The sequence below is a fragment of the Garra rufa genome, chromosome 13, assembly GCF_049309525.1.
Source record: "Garra rufa chromosome 13, GarRuf1.0, whole genome shotgun sequence".
In the NCBI taxonomy this organism is placed as follows: Eukaryota; Metazoa; Chordata; class Actinopteri; order Cypriniformes; family Cyprinidae; genus Garra; species Garra rufa.
In genome coordinates, this window is record NC_133373.1 from 18422649 (window position 1) to 18435919 (window position 13271).

Sequence of the window (13271 nt, forward strand, 5' to 3'; positions counted from 1 at the left end):
AGTATGGTTCGAGACGCAGCGTCTCGTTCCCTCGGGGAACCAGGGTTACATACTTAACCTGGGACGTTCCCCTCCGGGAACTCGAGCTGTGTTCCTATGGGGAACGAGATGCCCACGCCTCCAGAATTCCAAATCCCTGCCTAGGAGTAGCTAGGGCAAGAGAACAGAGGTGCCAGGAGTGGCACGAAGGTCTGGTAATATCATGGTCAGTAAACCATTTACCAGTGGTTTTGGCACTGTGAGCAGGTGCCAGGTCATGCTGAAAAATTAAATCTTCATCTCCATAAAGCTTTTCAGCAGATGGAAGCATGAAGTGCTCCAAAATCTCCTGATAGCTAGCTGCATTGACCCTGCCCTTGATAAAACACAATGGACCAACACCAGCAGCTGACATGGCACACCAGATCATCACTGACTGTGGGTACTTGACACTGGACTTCAGGCATTTTGGCATTTCCCTCTCCCCAGTCTTCCTCCAGACTCTGGCACCTTGATTTCCGAATGACATGTAAAATTTGCTTTCATCCGAAAAAAGTACTTTGGACCACAGCTAGCTATCAGGAGATTTTGGAGCACTTCATGTTTCCATCTGCTGAAAAGCTTTATGGAGATGAAGATTTCATTTTTCAGCACGACCTGGCACCTGCTCACAGTGCCAAAACCACTGGTAAATGGTTTACTGACCATGGTATTACTGTGCTCAATTGGCCTGCCAACTCTCCTGACCTGAACCCCATAGAGAATCTGTGGGATATTGTGAAGAGAAAGTTGAGAGACGCAAGACCCAACACTCTGGATGAGCTTAAGGCCGCTATCGAAGCATCCTGGGCCTCCATAACACCTCAGCAGTGCCACAGGCTGATTGCCTCCATGCCACGCCGCATTGAAGCAGTCATTTCTGCAAAAGGATTCCCGACCAAGTATTGAGTGCATAACTGAACATAATTATTTGAAGGTTGACTTTTTTTGTATTAAAAACACTTTTCTTTTATTGGTCGGATGAAATATGCTAATTTTTTGAGATAGAAAGTTTGGGTTTTCATGAGCTGTATGCCAAAATCATCAATATTAAAACAATAAAAGGCTAGAACTACTTTCAAATGTGTGTAATGAATCTAAAATATATGAAAGTCTAATGTTTATCAGTACATTACAGAAAATAATGAACTTTATCACAATATGCTAATTTTTTGAAAAGGACCTGTACTTATCCGATCACTGATTTGCAGCAAAAGTATCGCTATCTTAGAGATCTGTCTTTATCTGATATCAATCAAGTGTAGCAGATCCAGATCTGCACATAATAAACTCTGGAGACAGCGGGGGTGGCTTCAAATCACCACATTCTTGGTGCCTGGTATATATTGGATGTCAAACGTGTAGGGGGCCAACTTAGCCACCCACCTCTGTTCGCACGCATCTAATTTTCGGCTTTGTTAAAATATAAATCAATGGATTATTGTCTGTCCAGACTGTGAAATTTATCCAATGGCTAAATTTGTCACAGACAGACCATTTTAATGCAAGAAATTCAAGACGGTGCGCAGAGTAGTTAGACTGAACTTGAGGAAGTGCCTTACTTGCAAAGGCGATTGGCCGTGCCATGGACTCCCCTACACGGACTTGTGATAATACCGCCCCTATACCTTCTAATGAGGCATCTGTAGAGAGGATAAATGGCTGGGTGAAGCCAGGGTGCGGCAACACTACAGAGTTCAAAAGAGCTGACTTAAGTTGTTCAAAGGACAGAGCACATTCTGTAGTCCAGTCTGATGAGCTGAGTTTCCTGAAACCACCCCTTTAGTAACTTTTTTTGGAACCTTTGGTTGGAACATGAAGAGCGGTTTGGCAATACGAGAACAATTGGGGATGAACCGTTTGTAATACATGACCATGCCAAAAAAGGATTTGATCTTCCATGGGGAAGGTGAAACTCCGTCATCCATCATGAGGTCCTTTTCAGTGACAGCAATAATGACTGCAATTTTTTCAGGATCAGTTGCAACGCAGTGCTCATTCACAATGTGACTGAGAAACCTGACGTTCCGTCTTAGGAAGTAGCATTTTTTGGGTGCTAACTTCAGGCTGTGTGCACTCAATCTCTCAAAGACCATCTCCAACTTTTCCCGGGTCTTTTCTTCACAAGGAGCCATCACTAGGAGATTGGCCAAATAACACAGCAGGGTAAGTAAGTTTTGGTCTCCAAATATACTCATCATAAGCTGCATGAAACTTGCTGGGCTGTTGCACAGTCCCTGCGGAAGACGATTGAATTCGCAAAGTCCTAGAGGAGTGGTAAAGGCTCTCAGATTTTTGTCTTCCTCACTCATGGGGATGTTGTGGAAGCCAGACATAAGAGTCCATTGCACTTGGTGAGGAAGAGGGTGTGCGTCCTTTGTGGTGCGTGAATTTAACCAGCGGTAATCAACGCAGACTCTGAGATCTCCACTCTTTTTCCACACAAGGACTAAGAGGCCCACTCACTGCTGGATTTGCAAATGATGTCCCACTCTTCCATCTCTGATAACACCTGCCATAGCTTCTGATAGTGCCCTGGTGACACACGGCGATAAGGCAAACAGAAAGGTCGGTTGTCAGACAGATGGATGCAATGCACAAAGTCTTTTGCTCTCCCGCAGTCAAGCTTGTGGTTTGAGAATACATGTTCATACTTCTGGACCAAGTGCATTAGTTGGCCTTTCCAGTGAGATGAAACTTCACAAATATCAATGTCCAAGTCACTCAATACCATCTTCAGCAAGGTGTCACGGAAGTCTGGGTCGAGAGGTCACAGCTTGGCTCTGGGCTTTGACAGTCTCGAAGGTTCGCTTCACATCTGCTTCCAAATCTTCCAATGCCACACATGGTAAAATGTTGGCTACCTTTGAATTTTTCTTCAAAATGATGGGTTTGTCATATGGATTCAGCATTCGAATTGCTTAACTTCTGCCTCTTCTGTCGATTCAGACCTATTGACAACATGCCAGTATGTGGGGTTCTGCTTAAGCTGAATCAAGATAAATTTAAGAATGTTTGTGCCCAGTATTAACTCGTCTCGTTGTCCCGTAACAACTAGCGTAGGTACATTGACTTCATACTCATACACTCTCATCGTCACCTGGTACATGCACTTCGGCGCAACTTGAACTCTGCCACATCCGACTAGCATAACAATGGTCTGCATCTTGCATGGATCCAGAGACAATCCTGCATCAAGTAGACGGGACTCTGCAACTTGATGAGCCACTGTCTAACAAGGCTCTTAGAGGAATGGCATCATTGACTAAAACATCGGCGTAGAAAAGGCTATCTGCTCATGCCAGCTGGGTCACATTCTGAAACAGAACCACATTATCACTTGTCACTGACCTGCAAGTCGACTCATAAATGCTCGACGCATCATCTTGGAGGGTCTGATTTTCTTTACCCGCACTATCCCCTCCCCAGTGTGGGTGTGTCAGTTTCCCTGAATCTGGGAGTGACTCCCAGCCTCCGCACTCCTGCTAGGGCAGGACCTGCGCTGGTGACCAACTTCTAAGCAAATTAAGCATCTTCTCTCAGACATGCAATGAGACCGTGTAGAATGGGTTCTCTCACCACAGACACAACATCTGGATGGACGAGACCTACAGATCTGGCCATTTAAAATGCGCGCGGGAAGTAAAGTGGTCTCGCGTGACGCCGGTGTATTCCAAGGGAACACGGAAAATACAATGACATAGGAAAGACATGATCAGTAGGGGGCAGTCATGTAACGCACTGGACTGGAGCAGGCTGAAAACATTGCTGCAAACTAAAAGGTACGGTAACCTGGAGGGGACACCTTCGGTTCACTTATGTTTGTCGTGGCCACACATATGAATTTGTGGGAACGTCATATTACTTTTTGTCATTGCCACGAGATATTAATTCCTGAGAACGTCATATTAGGTCGTGGCCACAAGATCATTTTGTCGAGGTATTGTCGAGGTAACGACATCCTTATGTTTAATGCATAAACAAACCTGCATGACCATAACCCAGGATTATCAGAGATAGGTTTATTAATATTTTTTATTTTGAGTTAAGAAATGATTATATTAATTGTTATAGAAATTAATGCAATATTAAGTTATATATTAACAATAGGCAATGCTGTATATGCGAATGTCTGTGCGCGATGTAGACAGCATTCAAAAGTTTATCAAGAATAAATATTACATATAAGTACTTCAAATTAAATAGCCCTGCAAGAAACATTTTATGCATCCTAAAGTCTTATCCATTAATTGATCCTCTTTTTTTCTGTAATAAATTTATTATTCGTTTATATTCATTATGTCCCCCTTAATTTCGATCTCTTAACATTCCGAATCTAAATGATAAATGCTGACATGCCATTAAAGCTTTGATTATGCTATATGGCTGGGATTTTAAATATATATATATATATATATATATATATATATATATATATATATATATATATATATATATATATTCATTTTTAATCTAATTATAACCTATATAGTGTTTCATTGTCGAGTGAATCATTCACGTTCCATTTGTAAATCGTATGGTCACACACGGGCATTAATACAATCATAAAGTCAAAACTTTATTGGCATAATTGTCGTTCACAATATTTGCTAAATATATGCCAAATAGCATATACAGAAAGTTATTTAGGTTAAGCGATTCACAATAAAGAAAAAAGTAGATAGCTCTAAATCACTTATTATTTATTATTATTATAGGTTATTATTATTTCAATACCTGGTTAGGGCTATTTATTTTTAACGCCTGACAATTATGCCAATAACGTTTTGACTTTTTGATTGTATTTATCCCCGTGTGTGACGATAAATGAGCATGTTTTCATTTACAAATGAAACTACGTGAATGATTCATTTCTCAGTAAAACAGTTTAGTATTTATATAGTATAGTCTATTATTTAGACGAAACAAAATAAAATATGTTCAATTCAACCTTTAAACTACATTCCAGTCAAAATCAGTCATATAGCATATGTCAAGCATTTACAGAATCATTTACATGAACGTTAAAGAGAGCCAAATTAAGGGGTGGAAACGCACGAAAATAAAAATATATACAAAAATAACAGGCTAATAAAAATAATATTAGTAATAGTAATAATAATGATAAAGATAATAATATTAAGACAAATACGAAAAAAAGACTATTAGTTAATAGAAGGAATGTAGGCCTATTTTACTGTGTAACGATAAATTATTTCCAAATGAAACTACGTGAATGATTCACTCTTAAATTATTTGTCTATTAATTAGACTAAATAAAATACAATATATGTTAAATTTAACCTTTAAACTGCATTCCAGTAAAAACCCCAGTCATAGAACCTTTACAGTATCATTTACATTCAGAATTTTATGTAACGAGATCAAAATGAAGGAAAAAATAACGAATATAAACGAATAATACAAATATTACGGAAAAAAAGAAGGTCAGTCAATGGACAAGATTGTGGGATGCATGAAATGTTTCTTGCAGGGCTATTTAATTTGAAGTAGGCCTACATGTAATACATGTAAACACTTGTGAAAGCTGTCTACATTGCGCACAGACAGCATTAGCATATACAGCATCGCCTGTATAATTATTTAATATTGTATTAATTTCTATAACAATTAATATAATAATTTCTTAACTCAAAATAAAATATCTCAAATAATTCTGGGTTACTAATGTCACGCAGGTTTGTTTATTCATTAAACTCGTGGCCACGAGAAATGCATGTTGAGCAAAAATACATTTCACGAAAATAATATAAAGATTACAAAACAAAGAAAACAAATGGAATGAGGGATAAGCTTTAATGTTCATGTCAAAGCCAAATATTAAGCAGCATCCTTCATGTTTTCTTTATTCAGCAAATACTTTACAGTTTTGAATTATGTTCAGCTTCTGTTTTTATGACAATAAATTTTGAGTTTTTCTTTTTTTTTAGAAAAACGTCCGAACACCGGTCTCAAAAGTAGAAGCGAAAGTCTTGTTTCCACCAGCGCGGAATTTTTTGTATTCACCGTAATTGGTGGATGTCTAAAACAAAAATAAGGAGAATCCTAAAACATATATATATACATTTCTTAAAATAATAACATCTGAACTTCATACACAACAAACTGGTGTCAGGGCCGTGGACACTAATGTTTTGAAAAAAGTGGAGCGAGTGAGGAAAGCTTTCCCCTTCTCCCTGGCATGCATTTGATTGCTGAATTCGAAATGCAACTGAATGCAGTCGGAATCCGCCCCCAGCACCCCCAAAATAGTCTCCAAATGTTGATTACAACAAGGCAACAGACAGCATTCAACACCCCACCCCACCCCCACTCCGCCATTCATAAACATTTCGCTCTTTATACTGCATGCCGCTTAACGCTGATGCCTCATTAACGGCTACTTTTCAGAAAACTGAAAAAAAGAAAAAAAAAAACACTGCCCTTTGGTTTCCCAGAACAGACTTAAGCCTAGTTCCAGGCTAAAATGATGTAAATCGGAGCTGTTTAAAGAGGAATAAAATTTTTTTTTAAAAACTTGTACTGATCGTTGGTCGGAGTACCCGCAGTTCGTGAATGGAAGCTGTTAAGAGACAGACTTAACGAACTTCTCCGAAATAGAAGAACTACTTTTCCACTTTAAAAAAAAGGAAAATAAAAAAAGGTGGGAAAAAAATTGCATAACTCACTGGAGCACTTTTGATACTTAACAATTGTATTCGTTGTCAGTCATATAGGCTAAGCTTTATTGTTTTGAAAAGTGAGCCTTCTGTTTATTTGTCTAAATTATTTTCTATATTAGGATATAATACTAGGCTATAGTATTTACATGGACATTAGGCCAAATCTACATGGGTTTCTTCCCTTTCACTTCAATTAGTTTTTAAGAAAAGAAAAAAAAAACTGCATGGGCAGTGCGCCATCATAATGTACAGCATCAAAAATGTAAGAACAAATCTAAAGACAATAATAATAATAATAATAAAAATAATAATAATAATAATAAAATTAATTATTAACACTCCTAAAAGTACAGTATAGTGCTCAGATACACTTAAGTTAGGTGACCTAACCCTAGTTGATACTTTATTTCAACTTTTCAATTATTTCATTAATTAACAAATAAACAAATGCCTTTCCGATGTGATATAAGTGAAAAGGGAGACGATTTCGAAAAATGATTTCACCAAAAGCCGGACGCGAACTCGGGTCTCCAGCGTCAAAGACGATATGTTACTCGTATTATCACTTACGCCACTGAAAATGTTGTGCAATAGCCGTCTTTTGTAATATTTGTAAATATGGCCTATTTGCATTGTGTAAAAACATTAAATAAAAGGCACCAGACTACAGAAAATGGCATATACTAAAGTATTTATTTTCTGGGGGAGGACCCACCCACATTTATTTTGCTTCCGACGCCCATGCTTGATGATGAAGTATAGTCTATAGGATATAACAATAAAGTGCTTTTCCAGTCCCGATTCCAAGGTTTTATTCCGCATCCACCCGCTCCCGCTATATTAACTATATTATTCGCCCTCTGCCCGCTTAGAATAAATTTCTAAGCACCAAAATCGCAAAAACAAATCAAAATAATAATAGTAATAATAATAATTAATTAATTAATTAATTTTTAACTCTATAAAAACTGTAGTTTATATTTATCCTCTCCATTTCTATTTCTCTCTACTCAAATTAATTGTCAGTGTATCTAAAATTGTGTATCTTAGAAAAAGAAAAAGACGAACTACCTCTTAAACATGCATATCTTAATTTGATTTTGCATTAAAACGCTGAAATATATAATGTATTTTATTCTGAAGGTGAAAGTTGTCGAGTTATTTAACTGCCCGCGGCGCCGTCAGGATCACTTTTTTTTCCCCCCTTTAATAAAGTGGATACAGCTTACAATACTCGTTCAAGAGTACGGGATTGCTCAAAACTATGCTATTTTACATATTTCTGTTATTTGTGTACAATCACAATGAAAAAACAGATGTGTATGCTATTTGTAAAAAAAAAATGTAAACAAGATGCTGGTTTAAGGGCGCATCACAGAAATTGCCTACAATTCTGCATATAGGCTTGCTACTTATTACTTTTATTTTATTTCGTTTTGTTAAATTATTATTCATTAAGAAATTTATATTTCGCATATGGGCATTTTTATTTATTTTACATACAGCTTTTTTGGGGTTTTCTCTGTGCATAAGCTCTGCGCGTGACGTTCTGATGTTTCTGCTGCTTTTTGCTTGTGTACAATTAACCCCTCAAAACGAATTTAGCTGTTATTAATGTGTCACAGCCACGTTTCAATTTAAATTTAAATGTAATTTAACACAATCTGGTCGTTAATAATAACTAAACGTGTCGGTTGTCATTTGGAAAAAAAAACAGAAATTAACATTTCTATTTTCAATGCAGTCTAATAAAAGTTCATCAGGAAAAAAATAAAAGAAAATAATAATAAAACTGCTCCTGCTTATGAATACATTTTTGCTTGATGATGAAGTATCTAAATAGTCAATAGGATATAACAAAGTGCTTTTCCAGTCCCGCTTCCACGAGGTTTTATTCCGCATCCACCCGCTCCGCGCTATATTAACTATATTCGCCCGCTGCCCGCTTAGAATAAATTTCTAAGCACCAAAATCGCAAAAATACTGGAGTTTATATTTATCCTTCCCATTTCTATCTGTCTCTACTCAAATTAATTGTCAGTGTATCTAAAATTGTGTATCTTAGAAAAAGAAAAAGACGAACTACCTCTTAAACATGCATATCTTAATTTGATGTTGCTTTAAAACGCTGAAATATATAATGTATTTTATTCTGAAGGTGAAAGTTGTCGAGTTATTTAACTGCCCGCGGCGCCGTCAGGATCACTTGATTTTTTTCCCCTTAATAAAGTGGATACAGCTTACAATACTCGTTCAAGAGAACGGCATTGCTCAAAACTATGCTATTTTACATATTTCTGTTATTTGTGTACAATCACAAAAAAAAAAAAAAAAAAAAAAAAACAGATGTGTAGGCTATTTGTAAAAAAAATAAAATAAAAATGGAAACAAGATGCTGGTTTAAGGGCGCATCACAGAAATTGCCTAAAATTCTGCATACAGGCTTGCTACTTATTAATTTGTTAGATTATTATTCATTCAGAAAAGAAAAACATACATTTCTTATGTGGGCCTGTTTTATTTAATATTATATATAGGTTTATTGGGTTTTTCTCTGTGCATAAGCTCTGCGCGTGAGGTTCTGATGTTTATGCTGCTTCTTGCTTGTTAATTAATACCTGAAAACGAATTTAGCGGTTTACGTCAGTTGTCGGTTGGAAAAATAAAATAACCGAAATTAACATTTCTATTTCCGATGCAGTCTAATAAATGTTCGTCAGGAAAACAAAGAAAGAAAACAAAATAACAATACAACTGCACCTGCTTATGAATAGGCTATCTTTTTGCTATTGGTTTGAACCATAATTTCAGGAAAGAGGAATCATTGAACTATTGTACTGGTATTTGTGACCAACGCCCCCTAGAGCTGGCCATGGTGTTTGGCTACAGAATGTTGTTCCTTGCGCCACCTGGTGGATATTATATGAAGTGCAACAACGTTGTAAAAAAATCTAAAAAAGCCACTGCGGTAGGACGCGTGGCCACGCGTGCCGAATTGCAGGCTGCCGCGTGAAAATAGACGCATTTTTAATGGCCAGATCTGTATCAGGGACAGCCTGTACATTAGTGCGCTCAAGCACCTTCTCCAGTATGCTAAGCACCCGCTCTAACGTACCTGTGTCAATCAAGGCCGTGGGTGAAAGCGCTGTGGTGGTTTAATGGGAATGTACGCTGCTGCATTCACTGCAGTGTTTTCCATAGTAGTCGTTTCTACATTGCTGACAGCGACAGTTGCTACTTGAAACAAGTGTTCGGGAAGAGAACAGGAATGCAGTTTTTTTGTTCTCGACTCCCTTTGATGCTCATCGATGGCTTGAATGAATGAATGAATGATGCATTTATATAGCGCTTTCATTGTGTATTGCCGTACACCCAAAGCGCTTTACAATCATATAGGGGATCTCTCCTCAACCATCACCAGTGTGCAGCATCCACTTGGATGATGCGTCGGCAGCCACAGTACAACGGCGCCGGTGCGCTCACCACACACCAGCTACAGGTGGAGAGGAGAGAGTTATGGAGCCAATTCAATGAATGGGGATTATTAGGAGGCCATGATTGACTAGGGCCAGTGGAGGGAATTTGGCCAGGACACCGGGGTTACACCCCTACTCTTTACGAGAAGTGCCATGGGATTTTTAATGACCACAGAGAGTCAGGACCTCGGTTTAACGTCTCATCCGAAGGACGGTGCCTTTTACAGTATAGTGTCCCCGTCACTATACTGGGGCATTAGGACCCACATAGACCACAGGGTGAGCACCCCCTGCTGGCCTCACTAACACCTCTTCCAACAGCAACCTAGTTTTCCCAGGAGGTCTCCCATCCAGGTACTGACCAGGCTCAACCCTGCTTAGCTTCAGTGAGCAACCGGTCTTGGGCTGCAGGGTGATATGGCTGTGGCTGTGGCTGTGGCTGTGGCTTCTTGCACCTCTGCCGATGACCACTTGGTAACAGGCTTGTATCTAAACACATTAGAGTCCATCATCAGGGCAGTTCCGAATAAACATCATCAAAACTTTCTGAGAAATGTTCTTCATTTGACAACCCTGTTTCTGCAGGTGTTTATCTGCAATTTCGGCTGCATTATTGAGATGGACCCAGTAGTCAACAAGGATTTCTCTGGCATGGGGCAGTGTAGAATAGAAGTCTGCTAGTGGGAGACAAGACTCTGGGCTCTCACTAAAATAGCATAGAAGTATTTTGTAAATTACTTCAGGGGTAACAACCTTGTCAGGTGAGGGGTTACTTTTTAGCCCTACTTTGACAATGTTTTTAGCTCTACCCAAAAGGTGATTGAACCTCACTGGAATGCTCTGCTTTTAGACAGTCACACTTCTGTAAGTAAACCTCTATCCATTCATGAATGGAGTGTTTATCTGTACCATCACCAAGTCAAGTCAAGTCAAGTCACCTTTATTTATATAGCGCCTTTTACAATACAGATTGTGTCAAAGCAACTGCACAGTATTTAAACAGCACAATAGTGTGTAAGTAACGCATTATTGTAACAATCAATTTTCAGTTAAAGGCAGTTCATCAATGAATTCAGTGATATCATCGTCAGTTCAGTTCAAATAGTATACGATATCGCTGGAAAGCGTCCCCAACTAAGCAAGCCAGAGGCGACAGCGGCAAGGAACCAAAACTCCACAGGTGACAGAGATGGAGAAAAAAACCTTGGGAGAAACCAGGCTCAGTCGGGGGACCAGTTCTCCTCTGGCCAGACCAAACAACAGTTTGTACCAATGTCTGATTGTAGAGAACTCATCAGGATCCTGTGGTGTAGCGCCGATGGCCGTCAAGGTTGGCGAGGTCTTTATTGATGATCCGCCTTGGAGCTCATCTGGTTGACATCCACGGCTATTGAAGTCATCTCCAGGTGGTGATCCATGATCTAAGCTGGGTACGGACTGGATCCGGGACTGGTGGCTACGGTGACCTCGGAATAAGAATGAAACAGACTAATATTAGCGTAGATGCCATTCTTTTTACGATGCAACGAGTGCATCAGGTGTTATGGAAGGTGTTTTCGGTTCCGGTTGACCTAATTAATGCAGCCTAACAATCCTTTAACGGATTTGAATTATAGAAATGTGTTAATGATTTTATGTGTAAGCCAGGTTAAAGAGATGTGTCTTTAATCTAGATTTAAACTGACAGAGTGTGTCTGCCTCCCGAACAGTGTTAGGTAGATTGTTCCAGAGTTTAGGCGCTAGATAAGAAAATGATCTGCCGCCGGCAGTTGATTTTGATATTCTAGGTATTATTAAATTGCCAGAATTTTGAGAACGCAGCGGACGTGAAGGACTATAATACGATAGGAGCTCGTTCAAGTACTGAGGAGCTAAACCATTGAGGGCTTTATAAGTAATTAGCAAGATTTTAAAATCTATACAATGTTTTATAGGGAGCCAATGCAGTGCTGACAGAACCGGGCTAATATGGTCATACTTTCTGGTTCTAGTAAGAACTCTAGCTGCTGCATTTTGGACCAGCTGGAGTTTGTTTATTAAGCGTGCAGAACAACCACCCAATAAAGCATTACAATAATCTATCCTTGAGGTCATGAACGCATGAATTAATGTTTCAGCATTTGACATTGATAGCATAGGTCGTAATTTCGATATATTTTTAAGATGGAAAAATGCGGTTTTGCAGATGCTAGAAATGTGGCTTTCAAAGGAGAGATTGCTATCGAATAGGACGCCTAGGTTCCTAACTGATGACGACGAATTTACAGAGCAGCCATCTAGTATTAGACTGTGTTTTAGGTCATTACTTGTGGAGGTTTTAGGTCCAATAATTAACACCTCTGTTTTTTCAGAATTTAACAGTCACTGTAAAAAGCATTCAAGGGTGTTGTCCATAGGAATTTATTTTAAAAAGTATATTTCTTCCAATAAATTGATTCCCTTTTCTTTTTGAATTCATTTAAGTTTTACATAAGTAAAAAGTGTGATTGTTTTTGTAACTTATTATTCCCTATCAAAAAATTGTTTTTTACTGACCTTCACAATAAAATGCTTCTACAAAACTCTATTTAAGTGTTTATATCCAAAGTATAACGTCACGACCCGCCCACATGCAGAACACCAACATCGTTGCTCGTTGAACCGGACCAGTTTCGGATTTCTGTGAAGTTTTTGAGAGCTTTTTACAACGTGCAACACATGTAAGTAACTATTTACATTGCATAAAGTTAGGTTTTAGTCGAATGAGCACGCATTTATTGCACTATAACATGTAACACGTCGCCAGGTTGCAGATAGTAACGGTATTTGTCAGTTTTGCAGGCGCCATGCGGGTTTACCGAAGGTCTTGAAATTAACATTAATCTTAAAACAACAATCGCTAACGTTAACATAGTATAGGTATATGTGAGATGTATTGCCAAATTATGTTTCTACTTAGTTTGGTTACTTAAAAAAAAACATCGTCATTTTGTTTATTTATGGAGTCTAATAATGTTAGCATCGGTATTATGTCTCAAATCATTTGTCTTAAATGTTCTGCCTCTTTACGAATTAGCTAGCAAAACAGTAACATGGTCTCTCTCATCCTTGTTGT